Source organism: Malaclemys terrapin, chromosome 3, assembly GCF_027887155.1.
Source record: "Malaclemys terrapin pileata isolate rMalTer1 chromosome 3, rMalTer1.hap1, whole genome shotgun sequence".
NCBI lineage: Eukaryota > Metazoa > Chordata > Testudines > Emydidae > Malaclemys > Malaclemys terrapin.
The window spans coordinates 193,585,971-193,603,274 of record NC_071507.1 but is presented as its reverse complement, the minus strand read 5'-3'; the positions used below and the strand labels follow the sequence as shown (position 1 = coordinate 193,603,274).

General features: G+C 41.3%; 1 protein-coding gene across 3 annotated transcripts in view; it reads left to right on the top strand.

Annotated features, from left to right (window-relative positions):
• Positions 1-17,304, top strand: part of RUNX2 (RUNX family transcription factor 2) — a 192,361-nt gene that overhangs the window by 61,900 nt on the left and 113,157 nt on the right. The window lies entirely within an intron of this gene.

Here is a 17,304-nt window from a genome sequence, read left to right as displayed (position 1 = left end):
TCCCGCTTCCCTCAGAAAGGGGTTTCCCCCTGCGGGGCGGCCTGGGTGGCGCGGGAGAGGAGAGCTGGGGGATCCCCCAGAGGAGGCCCCTGCTTGTAGGAGACCCCCTAGAGGTGCTCGGGTATCCCCCGCCGGTTTCAGAAGAGACCCTGGAGCCATCAGGAGGTGCTTCTACAGGCATCTCTACGGTCCCCTCTCGGCCCCTGGCTAGGAAGTGCCATGTGTTGCATTTACATTAGACATTAAAAGGGCACCGATCTATCACGCTATGCCCCTTGCCATAACGTCAGATGCTTATAAGATTTCTCTTCCACCCGCAGCAGACAGGAGAGGCCCTATAGCAGCCAGGCACTGCTGCAGATCATGTGTCTGAGGCTTAGACCCGATAGCAGTGGTTTTCAACCTGGGGGTGGGGGGGTCTAAGTGGGAGCTCTAAAAGGTTGTTACCATAGAACAGCGGTTTTCAATTTGTGATTTGCGGACCCCTGCGGCCACAGACTAAGATTTCCAGAGGGGTCTGCACCTTCATTTGAAATTTTTTTAGGGGTCCGCAAATGAAAAAAGGTTAAAACTCACTGCCCCATAGCAACCAGGCACTACTGCAGGTCATGTATCTAAGGCCTAGACCCTTTAGTAGCTAGGCACTACTACAGGTGGTGTATCTGAGGCTTAGACACTACAGGAACCAGGCTGTACTGAAGGTAGTATATGTCAGGCTTTAAGGAAGGGTCCAAGTGACTCTGAGACAAAAATGAATCTAAAAATAATAAGCACCCAGGGGTGTTCAAAGGGTTGCTAAACACACATAGCTCCATCTCAAAGTGATGCTTCACCTATGAGGGTTTGATGCAAGATCCTCGCTTCTGGGCAAGTTTAAATGTCCCAAAAAGTGGGTTTTCTGATGAGTCTCGCAGGAAAACTGTTCCACAGCTTAATAGCTATCCCCGTCAGGAAGGTTTTGGGGGATATTAAGCTAAGGTCTGGTTTGTACATGGATTTTGTACCAGTATAACTATTTTGGTTGGAGGTGTGATACACCAATAAAATATAAAACCCCTAGTTTGGACACTGTTATTCTGGCATAAAGATAACATACCGATATACCTTATTCCCCTTCCTGTATGGGAATAAACTATAGTGGTATAAGCCCACTTATACTGGTATAAACACAGCCATACTATGGAATTGTACTATTTTATACTAATACAGTTGAAGTGATACAACTTCTGTGTGCAGCCAAGTCCTAAATTTTCCCTCTAATTTCATCCCATGACTCCTAATTATACCCTCTTATTAAACCCTAAACAAACCCTAAACTCTGTCCTTGACATCTGCTTGTTTCAAATACTTGCATACTGCATCATGACCATTGCCTCTCCCAGGTGTTAATTAGCAAAATATACATATTTAGCTCTTTTAACTTTTCCTCATAATTCCATTCTTCTGTCCTCTGCACCTCCAAATAATTTGTGTTGCTTTTCTGTGAATTCCCTCCAGTGTCTCAACAACTTTCTAGCACAGGGAACAGGTTCCTAAAAGGGAAGCTTATTTTGTTACAGACTACTAGAATCAGAGTTACTTGGAAGCTGCCTACCTACTATCCCAAATAATATGTGATTTGTGACACTGCTACTGACATGGCTAAGTGGCTACGTGCACGGGGTTATTCCTGTCACTCCACAATCCTATGCAGAGTCTGTAAAATAGAATTAACAAAGATAACCAGAAAATATAAAATAAGAAAGTACATTATGTTTGTGATTTTTTTTTTTTTTTTTAGGATGTGTAAAAAAGGCATGAAATGTTTTTTAAAGGCTTGTTTGGGATTGTGACTTCACAAGATTGTTAATCAAACAGTCTCTCTCTATAGATATAGATATAATTTTTCTTTTGTCATCACCCATTTAACTAAAACTCTTGTACAGTTGGCAATCATGTAAAAACTTTACCAGGAACAATTGTCCTCAGAAACTAGCCTGGTGGCTGCACAACTGTATGTTCATTATAGTAGATTTTAGGTTCTAATTTTCTTTGAAGGGGGTGGGGCTAGCATTCAGCAAATTAATCCTTAAAGGGCCGCCTGAATCCTGACTTATTAGAAATTAATCTTGAAGTAACTTTTCATCTTTTTTCCATAGCTCCCTCATGCTCCCCCCATCCTGTTCCCTTCTGCCACCAATGGCATGCCCCAAAGGCACCCTCTCTTCCTGCTCCCTCCTATCAATACCCTATCAGCCCCTTCTGTTTGCCTCCTTCCTATGTCTTTCCCTCCTTCTATCCCATTTCTACCTCCTACTCACACATCTTGGGGAGACTGGAAGATATTACCACTCACAGCTAGCTAGCCAGCTGAGTGATCTCAACATCTCTTCCTTTCTGCTGGTGCCTACAATTGTATAGGAAGAGTTGAGAGCAGCCCAAGCACTGACAGTACCAGAGTAGCAAAAGGCCAGCATTGCTGGTGGTGGTGGTTTTTAGAGTAACAGAGTTACAGCAGAGAAGCTGAGACACTGACTGGGACTGTTCCCTCCCATGATAGATTTACAGATACCTAAACAGCCCCTGACAAATCATTTTTGTCAAGTATTCTCCTGAAAAAGAAAAAAAAATCTGTCAAGTTGAAAAAGATTTAGCAGTCTTCCCCAATCCTTGCCTTCCATCGGAAGCTTTTACTTCAGTTCTGTAGTCCTCAGTTGAGTACTGTGGGAAATATACAGGGAAGGCAAGGATTAATATTCCTGATAATTCTAATATATAAATCAAGCAAAATATATTGGAATGAATGAGCATGCCCATTGACAACTACATGTTTCCAGAAGCCTAAGCAGTCTCAGAGTCACTTGAGTGCTTGTGCAGTTAAAAGTACTATGCTTGCTGTTGGATAAGTCTCTTGAGTTCTTACTAAACTTCATAGGGACTTAAAATGATTTCAGGCTTTCTTTATGCATCATGAAGAACCAAAAAAGGACACAAACATCGTTTCCCTTGGCAAGTCACCTTTAAGATACATAAGTCATTATGAAATGTCTCGTTGCTTTCACAAACTGGAGTCTGCTGAAACCATAACACATACAACGTTTTACTTTTGAATAAGCCTGATTTTCTCTGTCATTTGTTTTCACTTTTATTGGTCTGCAGAACATAAGTAAGAAAAAGATTTTATTTTCCCCTACATAGCATATAATTTACATCAGTCATCCCAGAAGGTCAGTACCACTGGGGTGTCATTTAAGCACAATGAATATAAAGTAATGAAGTTCTTGCCAGAGTGGATGGACATAACTTCTTAGAGAAAGAGAGAGTTTCCAAAGCATGTGGGGAAAACACAACGGGAGACCAAGTGAATTCATCACACCACAAAAATGTCTCCATCCTGTCGACAAAGTCATTAAAGGAAAATGAACCATTGTTGCTCTTAGACGTTTGCATTCCTTTGGCACAGTAATTTCAGTACAGAAGCATTGGTGCAAGGAGATTTTGCACACATTGGCGAAAAAAAATCTTTTAAAAAAGATAGTGTCCAGAATATGTAATAAAAGAAATCCTCCATGTTCCAAAGAGGGGCCAGAATCTCTACAGAAGCCACAACTAATAAAGAACCATCTGCAGTAGGACAAAGTGGTCTCTTTTCCTCCTGCCAACAAGCCTAACCGAATGGCAACATGGACAATTCTTTTAGAATGACCTACAAATGATGTCCTCCTTTAATTATACCAACGTTTCTACCTTTTGCCGAACCATGATGGCCCTCGTTTTAAAGATGCCTTATTGAGGGTTCTTCTCCCCCCCCCTCCTTTTTTGTAACTTACTTTGTTTGCTTTCACTAATGCTTTACAGTCTCCGTAGAAACAATCTGGGAGGAATGTGGGGATTAGAGAGGTTTGCTGTATTCAATTTTATTTAATTTTCTGGCAAAGGGTGTCCAAATTATAGAAAAATGTCACATGTGTTTGTAGTCAATTGTAACATATATCAGTTTCAGGTGCTAGGTTTTACTTTTAAATACAGATTTTTCTCATCATAGGAACACTACTTTAAAGTAAGAATGGCCAACATGCAGTGTATAATATCAAAGGTAGTTCTAGAAAGCTGCAGCAGAATTCTTCATGTATGTGTCCCTTTATACATCAGCAGTTCCACAGTAAGGTAGAGTCCTCTGAATTGACAGACTGGTGGAAAGACAAACATGCAAACTAAGAATATCTTATTGCCCTTATATAAATCCATGGTACGCCCACATCTTGAATACTGTGTACAGATGTGGTCTCCTCATCTCAAAAAAAGATATACTGGCATTAGAAAAGGTTCAGAGAAGGGCAACTAAAATTATTAGGGGTTTGGAATGGGTCCCATAAGAGGAGAGATTAAAAAGGCTAGGACTTTTCAGCTTGAAAAAAGGAGACTAAAGGGGGATATGATAGAGGTATATAAAAACATGAGTGGTGAGGAGAAAGGGAATAAGGAAAAGTTATTTACTTGTTCCCATAATATAAGAACTAGGGGCCACCAAATGAAATTAATGGGCAGCAGGTTTAAAACAAATAAAAGGAAGTTCTTCTTCACACAGCGCACAGTCAACCTGTGGAACTCCTTGCCTGAGGAGGTTGTGAAGGCTAGGACTATAACAGGATTTAAAAGAGAACTAGATAAATTCATGGAGGTGAAGTCCATTAATGGCTATTAGCCAGGATGGGTAAGGAATGGTGTCCCTAGCCTCTGTTTGTCAGAGGGTGGACATGGATGGCAGGAGAGAGATCACTTTATCATTACCTGTTAGGTTCACTCCCTCTGGGACACCTGGCATTGGTCACTGTCGGTAGACAGGATACTGGGCTGGATGGACCTTTGGTCTGACCCAGTATGGCCATTCTTGTGTTCTTAAGCCATCATCTTGATTATCAAAGCCTCATAGGAATGTAAAAAGAATGAGGCGTACTTGTGGCATCTGAGAGACTAACAAATTTATTTGGGCATAAGCTTTCATGGGCTAAAACCACTGCATGCATCCGATGAAGTGGGTTTTAGCCCACGAAAGCTTATGCCCAAATAAATGTGTTAGTCTTTAAGGTGCCACAAGTACTCCTCGTTCTTTTTGCTGATACAGACTAACACGGCTACCACTCTGAAACCTGTCATAGGAATGTGTTACAGTGGAAGCCACTTCTGTTTCACCAGTTGCTTTGAAAAGAATAAGAGACAAATCACTAAACCATTTTTAAACAGCTGCCGTAAGAGAAAGTTACCTTTAAAAGATACACCTCTACCCCGATATAATGCGACCCGATATAACATGAATTCGGCTATAACACGGTAAAGCAGTGCTCCGGGGGGGGCGGGGCCGCGCACTCCAGTGGTTCAAAGCAAGTTGGATATAACGTGGTTTCACCTATAACACAGTGAGATTGTTTGGCTCCCAAGGACAGCGTTATATCGAGGTAGAGGTGTACATCAGAGCAGAGAATTTACATAAACTGAACAGAGTGCGGGGAGAGGGGTGGGAACTGTATGCCAGCAAACACCAATTCTCACCTGCTAACTACTACAAATAAGTTTGCAGACAACAGCAACAAGCATGCTACTTATCCATCATTTACAGTCACTGAAGTGCAGTGAGCTAAATCCGCTCAGTCCCTGGCAATTGTCCCAGTTAACTGGGTGTGCTGTTTATTAGGGTGCTGATTAAAGTGTACTCTATAATATAATAGGTATGCAGTTGCCAACTTTTATTCGCTTCTGGTTCATATGGATAAAATCACGAGCTCAGACAAGAACGATGTGAAAATAATGGTGTATTTTGTGCCAAAAGGGAATAAAGGATGGAAACTAAAGATCTGGAGCAATTTGGAGGAAACTAACAATTTGGAGACACAGCATTAGATAGCACAACATGTTGTTATGACAGATCGGTTGTGTTGTGTACTCCAGATATGGCCTAGAGAAGTGGTTCTCAAACTAGGGCCGCCGCTTGTTCAGGGAAAGTTCCTGGCAGGCCGGGCCGGTTTGTTTACCTGCCGCGTCCGCAGGTTCGGCTGATCGCAGCTCCCAGTGGCCACGGTTTGCTGCTCCAGGCCAATGGGGGCAGCGGGAAGCGGCGCGGGCGGAGGGACGTACTTGCCACCACTTCCCACCGCCCCCATTGGCCTGGAATGGTGAACCGTGGCCACTGGGAGCTGCGATCTGCCGAACCTGCGGATGCAGCAGGTAAACAAACCGGCCCGGCCCACCAGGGGCTTTCCCTGAACAAGCAGCAGCCCTAATTTGAGAACCACTGGCCTAGAGCCTCAATTTGTAATTATGATGTTACATACATACACCCTCACTTCTATCAGCCCACGTGCCAAACACATACACATAAGCAACATACCACTGCAGTTGAAACAAATAGCAAAAGCTAAAGTTGCAGTTGTGGTCCAGACTGACTTTGTTGATCTCAGGGAATCCACTGGAGGCAAGGGCATGCAGAGACCTAATGCTTATGCACTGCCACCTGCTCCTTTCTCCTACCTAGCTCCCTGCCACTCCTCAGCTTGCACAAGATGTAGCCTGCACAAGATGTATTGCCATGGTCTCCACAGAAAGTTCAATGTGGGGAACTTAGAGGGTGCTGGAACAATTTTTATAGTGAGGGTGCTGATGAAGGAAACATGTATTTGTTGTTTGTTATTACTACTTTAAGACAGGGGGTGTGGTAGCACCCCTAATTTCAGTACCACTAGGAACTTGTGTACACTACTGTATACTTAATCTGAAGTAAGGACTCGTCTACAACTTGGAGTTAGCCACATGCCACAATTCAATTAACAGCCAATATCGCTGCACCAATGAAAATAAATATCATAATTTGCCCCAACTGAGTATTTGCCCCACCAGAAGCAATGGGTTTAAACTGTAGCAAGGGAGGTCTAGGTTGGACATTAGGAAAAAGTTCCTAACTGTCAGGGTGGTTAAACACTGGAATAAATTGCCTAGGGAGGTTGTGGAATCTCCATCTCTGGAGATATTTAAGAGTAGGTTAGATAAATGTCTATCAGGGATGGTCTAGACGGTATTTGGTCCTGCCATGCGGGCAGGGGACTGGACTCGATGACCTCTCGAGGTCCCTTCCAGTCCTAGAATCTATGAATCTATGAATCTATACAGTGTTCCAAGCAAATGTAGCTTTCCATGTTTGCACTGGTGCAGTTGTACCAGCAGCTGACTCCCAAGTACAGACAAAGCCTAACTTACTCTGATTTGCCCCAAAGATTTACAAATCTGCTCAACCTCCTGATTCTAGCTGCTTCCTGACCTGGTCTCACCAAGGTGTATCAATTTCCTGATTTGGAATGCAAAGAAGACATTCTAGATTGTATCTCTAGAGATAGAATTACTCTAGAGAGATCTCTATGATTAAAGAGCCCCAACCAGGAGGGCTCAAACGTTGAAGAGTAAAGCCTGGTGAATAGTCCCCCTATTTGCCATACATCTGGAGCTATGACTAAAGCAAAAGTGGAATACTGTCGCTAAACTGTGAGCAGTAATCAGGCAGCACCACCCAGGGCTCCCTAGCTAGGGAGGAGCAAACATAGCCAGCCAGAGTTCCTTCCAACCACAGAGCATGGAGCAGCCCAAGCTAGGAGCCCAGCTAGGAGATGTGCCAAAGTCAGCCAGAAGCATAGCAATTACTATAATAACAATTTAAGTTCTGGTAATCAGGACATTTACTGTCTTTTATGTATGTGAAGTAAAAGATATTAATCAAATATACAAATTAGAATATAATGTAGATTGAACAAAACTTTCAGATTTCAGAATCTTCAGCCTTAAAAAATAGGGATTTGGGGACAGACTTTGCCCCAGAGAGCAGCTGGACTCTGAGCCCTTGTCTTTCCCAACTCATGCATCTGGCTTACTATAGACCCTGGCCGTGGGCCTGTGATGGGTAGGGAGAATAAGCCAAAGGACTCAGCTCCCCCCTGCTCACAGAAGCAGAGTTGCATAAAGCCCTATTACTTCTTTCTGGCCTGTGTTTAGTAGAATGAAAATTTCCAGAATTAAGGACATTCAAAACAGTAATTTTTGGAAGCACAGGAACAGTGCCAAGAAGTTGCATCAAATTACTCCTGGGCTTCAGAGTAAATAACATCAGCCACAAGTTGCTAAGGATTTAATTTCCTCAGCGTCCTGAAACAAATGAATGTTACTTGACCATGCAGAGCAGACAGAACGCTGAATCTACAGTCTCATCTTCCCAAAACATTTATTTCTTTAATTCTGATGTCAGATGGTGTTCTCTGTCCATTACATTTCAGACGAAACTTCGTTGATTATCTTTGATGGCGAGTAGCTATTTTTTTCCTCGATAAATGTTGAAATATTTAGGGCCAAATTGCACCATTAAATATAAGACTACAGCTCTCCTTGACTTCACGAAGAGTTGTGCATATGTATCTAAGGGAATAACGTGTCCCTTATGTTTTAGATTTCAGCACTAAGATTCCAGTGTAAAGTACCCTGTGGACTATAATGCACAGTGTACTATTACACATTTCTGCCTTTCTTTTGAATATAAATCACTGCCTTTAACAAAGCTCCTGAGAATATTCTTCCCTCTTTTCTAAATAGTCCTTCTTTTGTTTACAAGGTGCTCCTCATGTATAGCACTTTGAGCATTTATGTGACTGGGAAACAGAATAGGATACATTTTATTTTTGTGCTACTCTGCCCCATTTCCATTCTGCCAGTTTCAATTCAGCACCACCGTACAATGATAACAGGCACTTTAGAAATGCTGTTGAACAGATTAGATGAACAGATTAAATTAGATAAAGTATAATTTTAAAATTGTGAACAGGTCAAAGTGTTGCTTTAAATCTATCAAAACCTGTTTTGTTTGGTACTGACTACATGAGATGCCCCATCTCCTTTCTCATGAACCAGTGTAATAGCTGAGATCAGTTGAGGCATTTTTACTGACAGTCTCCAGGACTTGAGGCAGGGCATAGCCAGTCGAGAATGCTGGATTCTGGAATATTTTCTCCCCTGTTCTTCCATCTGCTCTATATTATCAAGGAATTTACGCCATATTTGTCACAGATTAGCTGAGGGCCTATGGTTCCTCAGAGACCAATTCTTTTGGTCTTCAGGGCATGATGTAAGACTCACCTATTCACTCAGGCATTTGGGGCGAAGGAAGTGAAGAATGAGTACAAGAAGTTTATGGGGCTATGTTGTGTAAGTACTGTGGTCCATATAGTGGGTTGTCCTGTCTCTGACAGAGGCAGCTATCAGATGCTACAGAGGAAGGTGGAAAAAATCCCATAGAGGATAATTCTGCAATAAACTAATGCACTGGATATTTCTTCCTAATCTTCATAAATTGGTAGTTGATTTATGCTGTGAAGTGTAAGGGTTTATATACCCTTTAAAATATTTTAGTCTTATTTGACGTAATTGTGAATATTCTCATTATTTTAAATATTGACTTTCAGGGCATGCTGCAGGTTAGTAGAGATTTGGAAGTATGAGGGTCTTGATGGTGACCAAAATTAGTGGAAAGATTTGGAGGGATTGTTCATGAGGCTAGCTGCTTGTTCTAGATATTTCCTGATTTATTTCTGGTGGTAATTTGTGTCAAAACTATCTAGACTGCTAAATAGATGCCTTGTGTATGTTTAGACTTCTACAGATGGAATTTTCAGTGGGAGTTGGGGCTCCTAACTCCCTTAGCCTTCTTTAAAAATCCCAGACTAAATAAATATGTAAGTAAAATATAAATGTCTAATCTGTTTTTAAATCTTACTCAGCTCCTGGCCTCAAGGATATTTGCTGTCAATGAGTTCCACTTGTTGATTATGTGTTATGTATAAGAGCAAAAATTATCTTGTATCAGTTTTTAAAGTGTTGCCTTTCAATTTCATTGACTGTCCCCTTGTTACCCGGGGTTCTTTCAACCCAAAGCTCTTGGTAACTTTACTCTGTGCGAGGAGGTGTCAGGAAATAAATCAGGGGAGACACGGCCGTCCGACCGACAGAGGGCTGGCACAAACAGGACAACACAAGAGTGCTTTCACTTAAAGCTAAACTTTACTTAGTCTCAAGCACTTATACACGTCCGCAACAGATTAGTAAAACACCCCCAACCCTTGATAATTACCGAAGCTGAGTGTGGCTCTCGAGTGACACAGCAGCAGGCTTCCAGTGGCCAAATCTTCCGTCTGCCAGTGGGGACCGCAAGATGTATCTGGAGGGAGAGTCCAAACAAGTCCCAAAAGAGTCCCAAACGAGTTCAACTACCTCAAACTTTCCCCCCTTATTTATACATTAGTAATAGAATGACATGTCCCTTAAAGAAAACTTGTTAAGTAAGCAGTTTCAATGGTCAAGCAAGAGATTCCTTCTGATTATTGATTAACCAGGTTTGGGTTTTTCCAGAGTTTGCAGCCTTGAGGCCCCAATAGACATTCCTGGGGCACATCCTGCTCTTCTAAAATGCATGTATCAGCAACTTCAACACAATTCTTATCGGGAAGGACGCGGGGTCAAGCTGCCTTTTCTGTGACACCCAAAAAAACCCTCCCTTCCTGCCTTGGTTAAGCTGAGACTGCTGACTAGGCTGTTTTTAGCAATAAGCCATAGTGGTTTCAGGCACTTTACTGAATTGCCAAAATCTCCCCGTACACCCTTGTTCTTGTGTTAGCTTAGCTTTGCCACAATAGCAACACCAAATGCAAAAACGAAAACTCTCATCATGACCCACGTCTTCCATGATGCTTTCAAGAAACTGGCCAACTAATAATGAACAGGCTGAGGGGCAGTAGGGTCTGGTTGATGGGAATTTAATAAAAACAAAACCCAATCCCAATATATATACAAAAATGTATATGATATGTATCAAAACTGTACATACTGAGATTGTATCCTGCTATCCCACACAGAGTATATTGCCTGCCTTAAATCATAAGCTCCTTGGGGCTGGGACTGTCTTCCGTGTGTGTATGTTTGTGAGTGTACATCGCCTAGTACATTGTGGCATGTGTGTGCGTGTGTGTGTGTGTGTGTGTGTGTGTGTGAGAGAGAGAGAGAGAGAGAGAGAGAGAACTTTGCCTAGCACATTGTGGCCACTACTAGAATCCAAACAATAAATAATATCCAAGAGCCAGGTGTGGGGGAAGAGGCAGGACATAGAAAGAGCAGGAGCGAGAAACAGAAAGAAAAGGAAGAAACACTAGTGGGAAGATGAAGGGGGAAAAATCTGACGGGCTATTGGAACAGTGGAATAAAACCATGCTAGACTTTGAAATAGCCACTTAATGTTCTTTGGTTCTCAGTGGAGGGAGCTCAAGAGACTACAGTTATGAGTGCAAGTACAAAAACCTAGATGAATAGTGTGGTGATCAAGGAATCATGGAGAAGATAAATGGGTCAATGGAAGAGATTAGTGGTCTAATCTGATATGGCAAATCATCTGCTCCTTCAGCATTTTTACACAGAGAATTCCCAGGACTTTCAGTGGGAGTTAACACATGAAATACAAAAGGTTGAAATTGGCTGAAATACAATAGGATGAGGTAAGGATAGAGAATCATCACCCAACATTCTCTTGTTTTACATTCAAAACCCCTGACTCTCAAGTAGATTTTTCTGATTAACTGTACTGGTAATTTCATGTATTATAATGACAATATGAAGAAAACGAACATCAGAAATACATACTGAATCAGACCAATGGCCCATCTAACCCAGTATCCTATCTTCTGACAGTGGCTGGAGCCAGATGCTTCAGTGGGAGTGACCAGAGCAGGGCAATTTATCAAGTGATCCATCCCCTGTTGTCCATTCCCAGCTTCTAGCAGTCAGAGGTTTAGATAAATCACACTTGGCAGCCGACAAACCCTCCACGTTGAGTTGTAACACACATAAAGCTGGACCAATGACATAGAAGGCACCGGGCTGCATGTTGGGATTGTCAGTGACAACAGTGCTGGGATTTGTTGAGCTGGTCCCCGTGGAATTCGGTTCGCTGGTTGGATCATTAAGTTCCCTGACTGTTGTCAGGTACTGGCAGGTGGCACAACAAGGACACTGATCCATTGCCCCTAAACCACTGTCTGCACATTTGCCGTCACGTTGCCGATTATGGTATCATCCAATCGCTGGGGCCTTCATGACAGCCCTTTGTGCAGCTGTGGTGCAACAGAGATGATGACGCACATTGTCAATGAATGCCTGCTGACTAGGTTCAGCAGTGGCCTAGAAGAACTGCATCATGCCACTGAAGATGTCATCGCTTGGCTAGACGACTATGCACACGCTAAATAAGAGGTTTAGGGACACCAAGATTATGGGTTTGCATCCCTGACCATCTTGGCTAAAAGCCATTGATTGACCTATCCTCCATGAACTTCTCTTATTCTTTTTTTAAGCCAGTTATATTTTTGGCATTTACAGCATCCCCTGGCAATGAGTTCCACAGGTTGACTGTGCATCATGTGAAGAAGTATTTCCTTATGTTACTTTTAAACTGCCTACATGTATTATATGAGAAAGACTTCATAGATGGGAAGGGACTGATTCACCTCTCACTCTAGGGTAAATTAGGAGTAAGTCACTGAAATCAACAGAATTATCCTGGTGTAAAATAGGTGTAAGTCAGAAGAACTGCTATCCTTAATAGTTCTGAAAAGTCTGTCATAGAAATACCTATTAAAATAACTAATATGAGAAATATTTAATCACTTGATTTCAATGACTGTTTTGAGCAATTACATCTCATTGCATCCGTATAATAAAATTCAGGTGGGAGAATGACGAATGAGCAGAACACGAGTCTAGGAACTAGGAGAACAGAAAATCGTCCCCAGAGCTAACTAACTCACTGTGACCATGAGCGAGCAACTTAACTTCTGTATCTATCAGTTTCCCTATATTTAATTGGTGTTGATAATATTTACCTACCTGACAAGCGTGTTTTGAGGCTTAATTAATTTTCATTATGAGACCTAGCTATTTATCTATCTCAAAAGGCCTTAATCACTGTAGCATCTGAAGAAGTGAGGTTTTTTACCCACGAAAGCTTATGCCCAAATCAATGTGTTAGTCTTTAAGGTGCCACTGGACTCCTTGTTGTTTTTGTAGCATTAAGCTGTGACTAGCACTCAGGTTTTTATATGAAGACAACATATTACTAAGAAGAATTATTATTGCATCTGTCTGGTTAGCCATTGACCATCTTTTTTCCCTCTCTGAATCAGTATGGATGTGTCATATCCCATCAACAAGCTCATGATAAATAGATATCAAAAATGGCTTTGTTTTTTCAGATCTATCAATTGTCTATCTAGCAGGCTTTTATACTACCATCCATTGCTGCAGTATCTAAATGCCTTCCACATAAAATCAATAGCAATAATAAAACTCCTAGTGGACTTCAGCTAGTGACCAAACAAACATGACTCAAAGAGCATATGGATTTCTTACCAGGAAGGGAGTTCGTTTACTTCCTGCAGCTCACACAAATTTATTTAGCAAAAATATAGGTGGCGATATGCATGTGTGTTTAGCAAGTAGAGTTTTTTATTGTCATTTCCTTCAATTGTCAAAAAGTGTTGGAACACAATTTTCTCACAATTAAAATGACCCAAGAATTACAGCTTTTTAAATCAGAGCAAATATGTACAGCAGCAAAACCACACAAACACTCCGCAACAATCTAGATACAGAAATGAGGAAATATGAGTGTATATGCAGAATAACCACAAGTGGTAAATGCTTAAAGGCTTGACTGTCACTCTTACACTGAGTGGTACGCTATTCTGTCAAAATTCCTAGCTAAACCAATGGGACTACTCACAGAGTAAGGTACTACACCATATGAATAAGGGTGGTAGAATTTGACCATTACTGATTAAACCCTTTAGTGTAATGGACCTTATCTATACTGGTATATATTCTGATACTTTTTTAAAATGTGAACTTTTTATTCAGTGCATTATATTAGCTCTTTGGGAAAGGATACCTTGGCCTGAATTTTCTAAACAAACCTTTCAAATTGCACCTGCAGTTTTTTGTGTGACAAATTTTTGCACATGCAGAAATTCAGATTTGTTTGGGAAATGGAAGTTGCAAAACAACTGCTGGTTGTAGGGCACAAAAACATAGATACAAAACACTGTGCGCCAAACCTGTAGACATGAAGAATTTGGGTACAATTTTAGAGTTCACTGATGCTGCTTTGAAATATAGATACTTAGAGGCCAACTGTTCAACACTTAGATTGGTGAGCACTTATTCACACAAATAGACTCACTGAAATTAACCAATCTGCTCTCATAAATAAGCGCTCATCAGCATGAATAAGGGTTGCCATTAGTATTTTTTAGGATGTATCCTGTATTATTTACTCAACCAAAGCTCCCAGTAGGGCAAATCATGCCAACCCCAAACTGCTGAAGGAAGGGAATAGGGGACAGTTTGAGAGTACTCCAGGGACAGAGCAGGGGCAAGGTTGCTAGATATCATCCATCAAAAGGGGAAGCATAATAGCAATGGGGACTACCATGGTCCTATAAGAGCAGCTGAAAGTGGCCCATCTTCTGCTTCACAACCTAGGAGTCATCTTTCACTGCTCCCTTGTTCCTCATAGATATCCCCACTGTGTAGCTCTTTTACTCATGCTGCTCTATAGAACTGAGTCTTCATAGCATGCTCTGCAGTTGGTTGGTGCTTTCGGCAATTAGTACAATGTCATCCGTGAATCTGAGATGAGATAATCGTTCTCCATTTATATTAACACCACTCCTCCAACTGATCTTGTTCATAACCATTTCAAGGCAGGTGGTAAATAGTTTTGGTGAAATCGTATCTCCTTGCTTTATGCCTTTCTCGATTGGGATGTGGAGGAGATTAAGGTCTGTTGTACATCCAGTATTCGCTTCCTTCAACAAACTGATGTACTGCGTATTAACGCCCTGCTCTGCGAGCGCCTTTAATATTGCATTGAACTTGACGCTATCAAAGGCCTTTTCATAGTCGACAAAAGCAATGCACAGCGGGAGTTTGTATTCCCTCGCTCTTTCTAGAAACTGGCTAAAGGTAAATATATGGTCGGTCGTGCTTAAATTTCTTCGAAATACTGCCTGCTCTCTCGGCTGTTGTTCATCCAGACTCTGCAAGAGTCGGTTCGTTATCACCTCTGTAAAGAGTTTATAGATATGAGAGAGCAGGCATATAGAGTGATAGTTCTTAAGATTTTCTCGATCCCCCTCCTTGTACTGCAAGATGGTATTCTAGTCCCTCCAACTTGATGGTATTTTTCCTTCTTCACGATATCGACTGAATCTTAAAGCGAGGGCCTTCCAAAGTTTTTTGCCACCTGCGGAAATCATTTTTGATGTTATTCCATCTTTGCCTGGAGCTTTTCCCTTCTTCATCTGGTGTAGTGCGCTTCGGACTTCGCTGACGATTATTGGGGGGACGCGTTCTTCTGACTCTAGGAGCGTTGGGAGAGGGACATTGATTCTTGATTTGAACAGAACCAATATTTGGCCTATTGACTACAATGTGGGTGATGCCAAAGTAAGGACTGAAGGATTTGGTCCATGGTCTTTTTAAAAACATATATTTAGATACTGTATTAAATCCAAATGCATTTCCTAGACCCTAATGCTTGTTTTTATTCATATTATTTCATACACACACCCTACTATTATTAACTGTTATTTCACATCAGTCCCATAGAAATAGAATCTCCTGTTAATGTGTTAATGACTTTGGGGGTTTAAGTACTTGAGTTTCATTGAAGGGCCTGATCTACACCTGAAGCAGACAGCTTGCAAATTATCTTTTTGAAAAATACATCTATTACTGAGTTATGAAAGTGCTAAATGAGTAAAGTGTCCCAAATTAGTAAAACTATTTTTTCTTCTAGTTCTGTAACTTAAAAACAGCTCACTTAAAAAAAATCTGTATAAAATTTGACTTCTGGACTGAGACATCGTATGCTGGATTTCAGTCTGAAAGGAATTTTTATGGCTGAGTTATAAACTTCTGAAAGCAAGGTTGAAAACTGAACTGCTGACAGACATTCTGATAATATTTTTCAAACTATTAGGGATAAGGATGAGACCTTCCTGGAGGGATAAATTATCCCACATCAGCCCGCTGAGGGGTTTCTTGTACCTTATTCTGAAGCATCTGGTGCTGACCACTGTTGGAGACAGGATATTGGACTAGACCGCCCACAGGTCTGATATAGCCTAACAATTCCTATGAAATCTTTGTATAATTTAGTTGTCAGTCACTAAGTCTCTACTGGTATGTGCAAAAAATGATTTTCAGAAGCTTGTAATTAAGCCAAGCTTGAGTAGATTCTCACAGGGATATCAAAAGGCACTTCACTGACTGCAGGGTGAACCCCAGCAAAATTTCAAATTCCTTCTCCAAAATATGGGTGTGTTAGAGCTCCTCACCATGATGGTGGGGAGAATTTTTTGACGATTGCAAAACAATGTGTTGTCTCCTAACATCATTCTTGGAAATGGCTGAACTGTTCTCGCGGAAACTTCCCAAAAAATTCTGCCCGAGGGACACCCCCAACATGGAAAATTTCAGCCCAAATGAACTTTAAAATTTGGCAAAGTTATAGGCAACTGAAAACAGGTCTTATAATGGAGAAAGTTAGGTGATCATAATTATAGGTGTTGCTGCCAGTTTCATTTATAATATTTTCTTTATTTTTTGCTCTTTATTACAAGGGATATTCACAAGGGAACAGAATCTCTTATGCTGTTGTCACTGATCTTTTGGCTTCTTTCTGTGTTGACGTTGATATCCTCTTGATATCATCTCCACAATGATCCACAAAGGGCTTGAACCTGAAAGATGCTGAGCATTCTGGCCTCCATCCAGCAAAGCAATTAAGCACATGCTTAACTTTGAGCACACAGGTGCTTTCCTATATTCAGAACAACGTTCAGCATTTTGGAGGATCAAGACACGCTGTAAGTGTGATGTCATAAACAAAATTACAGTCTGGTTTCTGAGGTTTGGCCTGGCCGTGCTCTCTGCATCATTGGGGAGAAGTTTGAGTGGGGAGATCAGAGGTAGTATAACCTTTGCAGTTCCCTAGCAATGAGCTTGTTTAGTATATACCATGTGTGCACTTTACCCCACACTTTCATTACCACAAGCTTTATTTTCATATGTCATCCCTGCAATGTACCACCCAATAGGAATCAGTGTTGCCAAGTCTTGCAATTTTTATCACAAGTCTCACATTATTTGGTGTTTTTCCTAAAGCCCCAGCTGCTGGAATCATGTTATTAA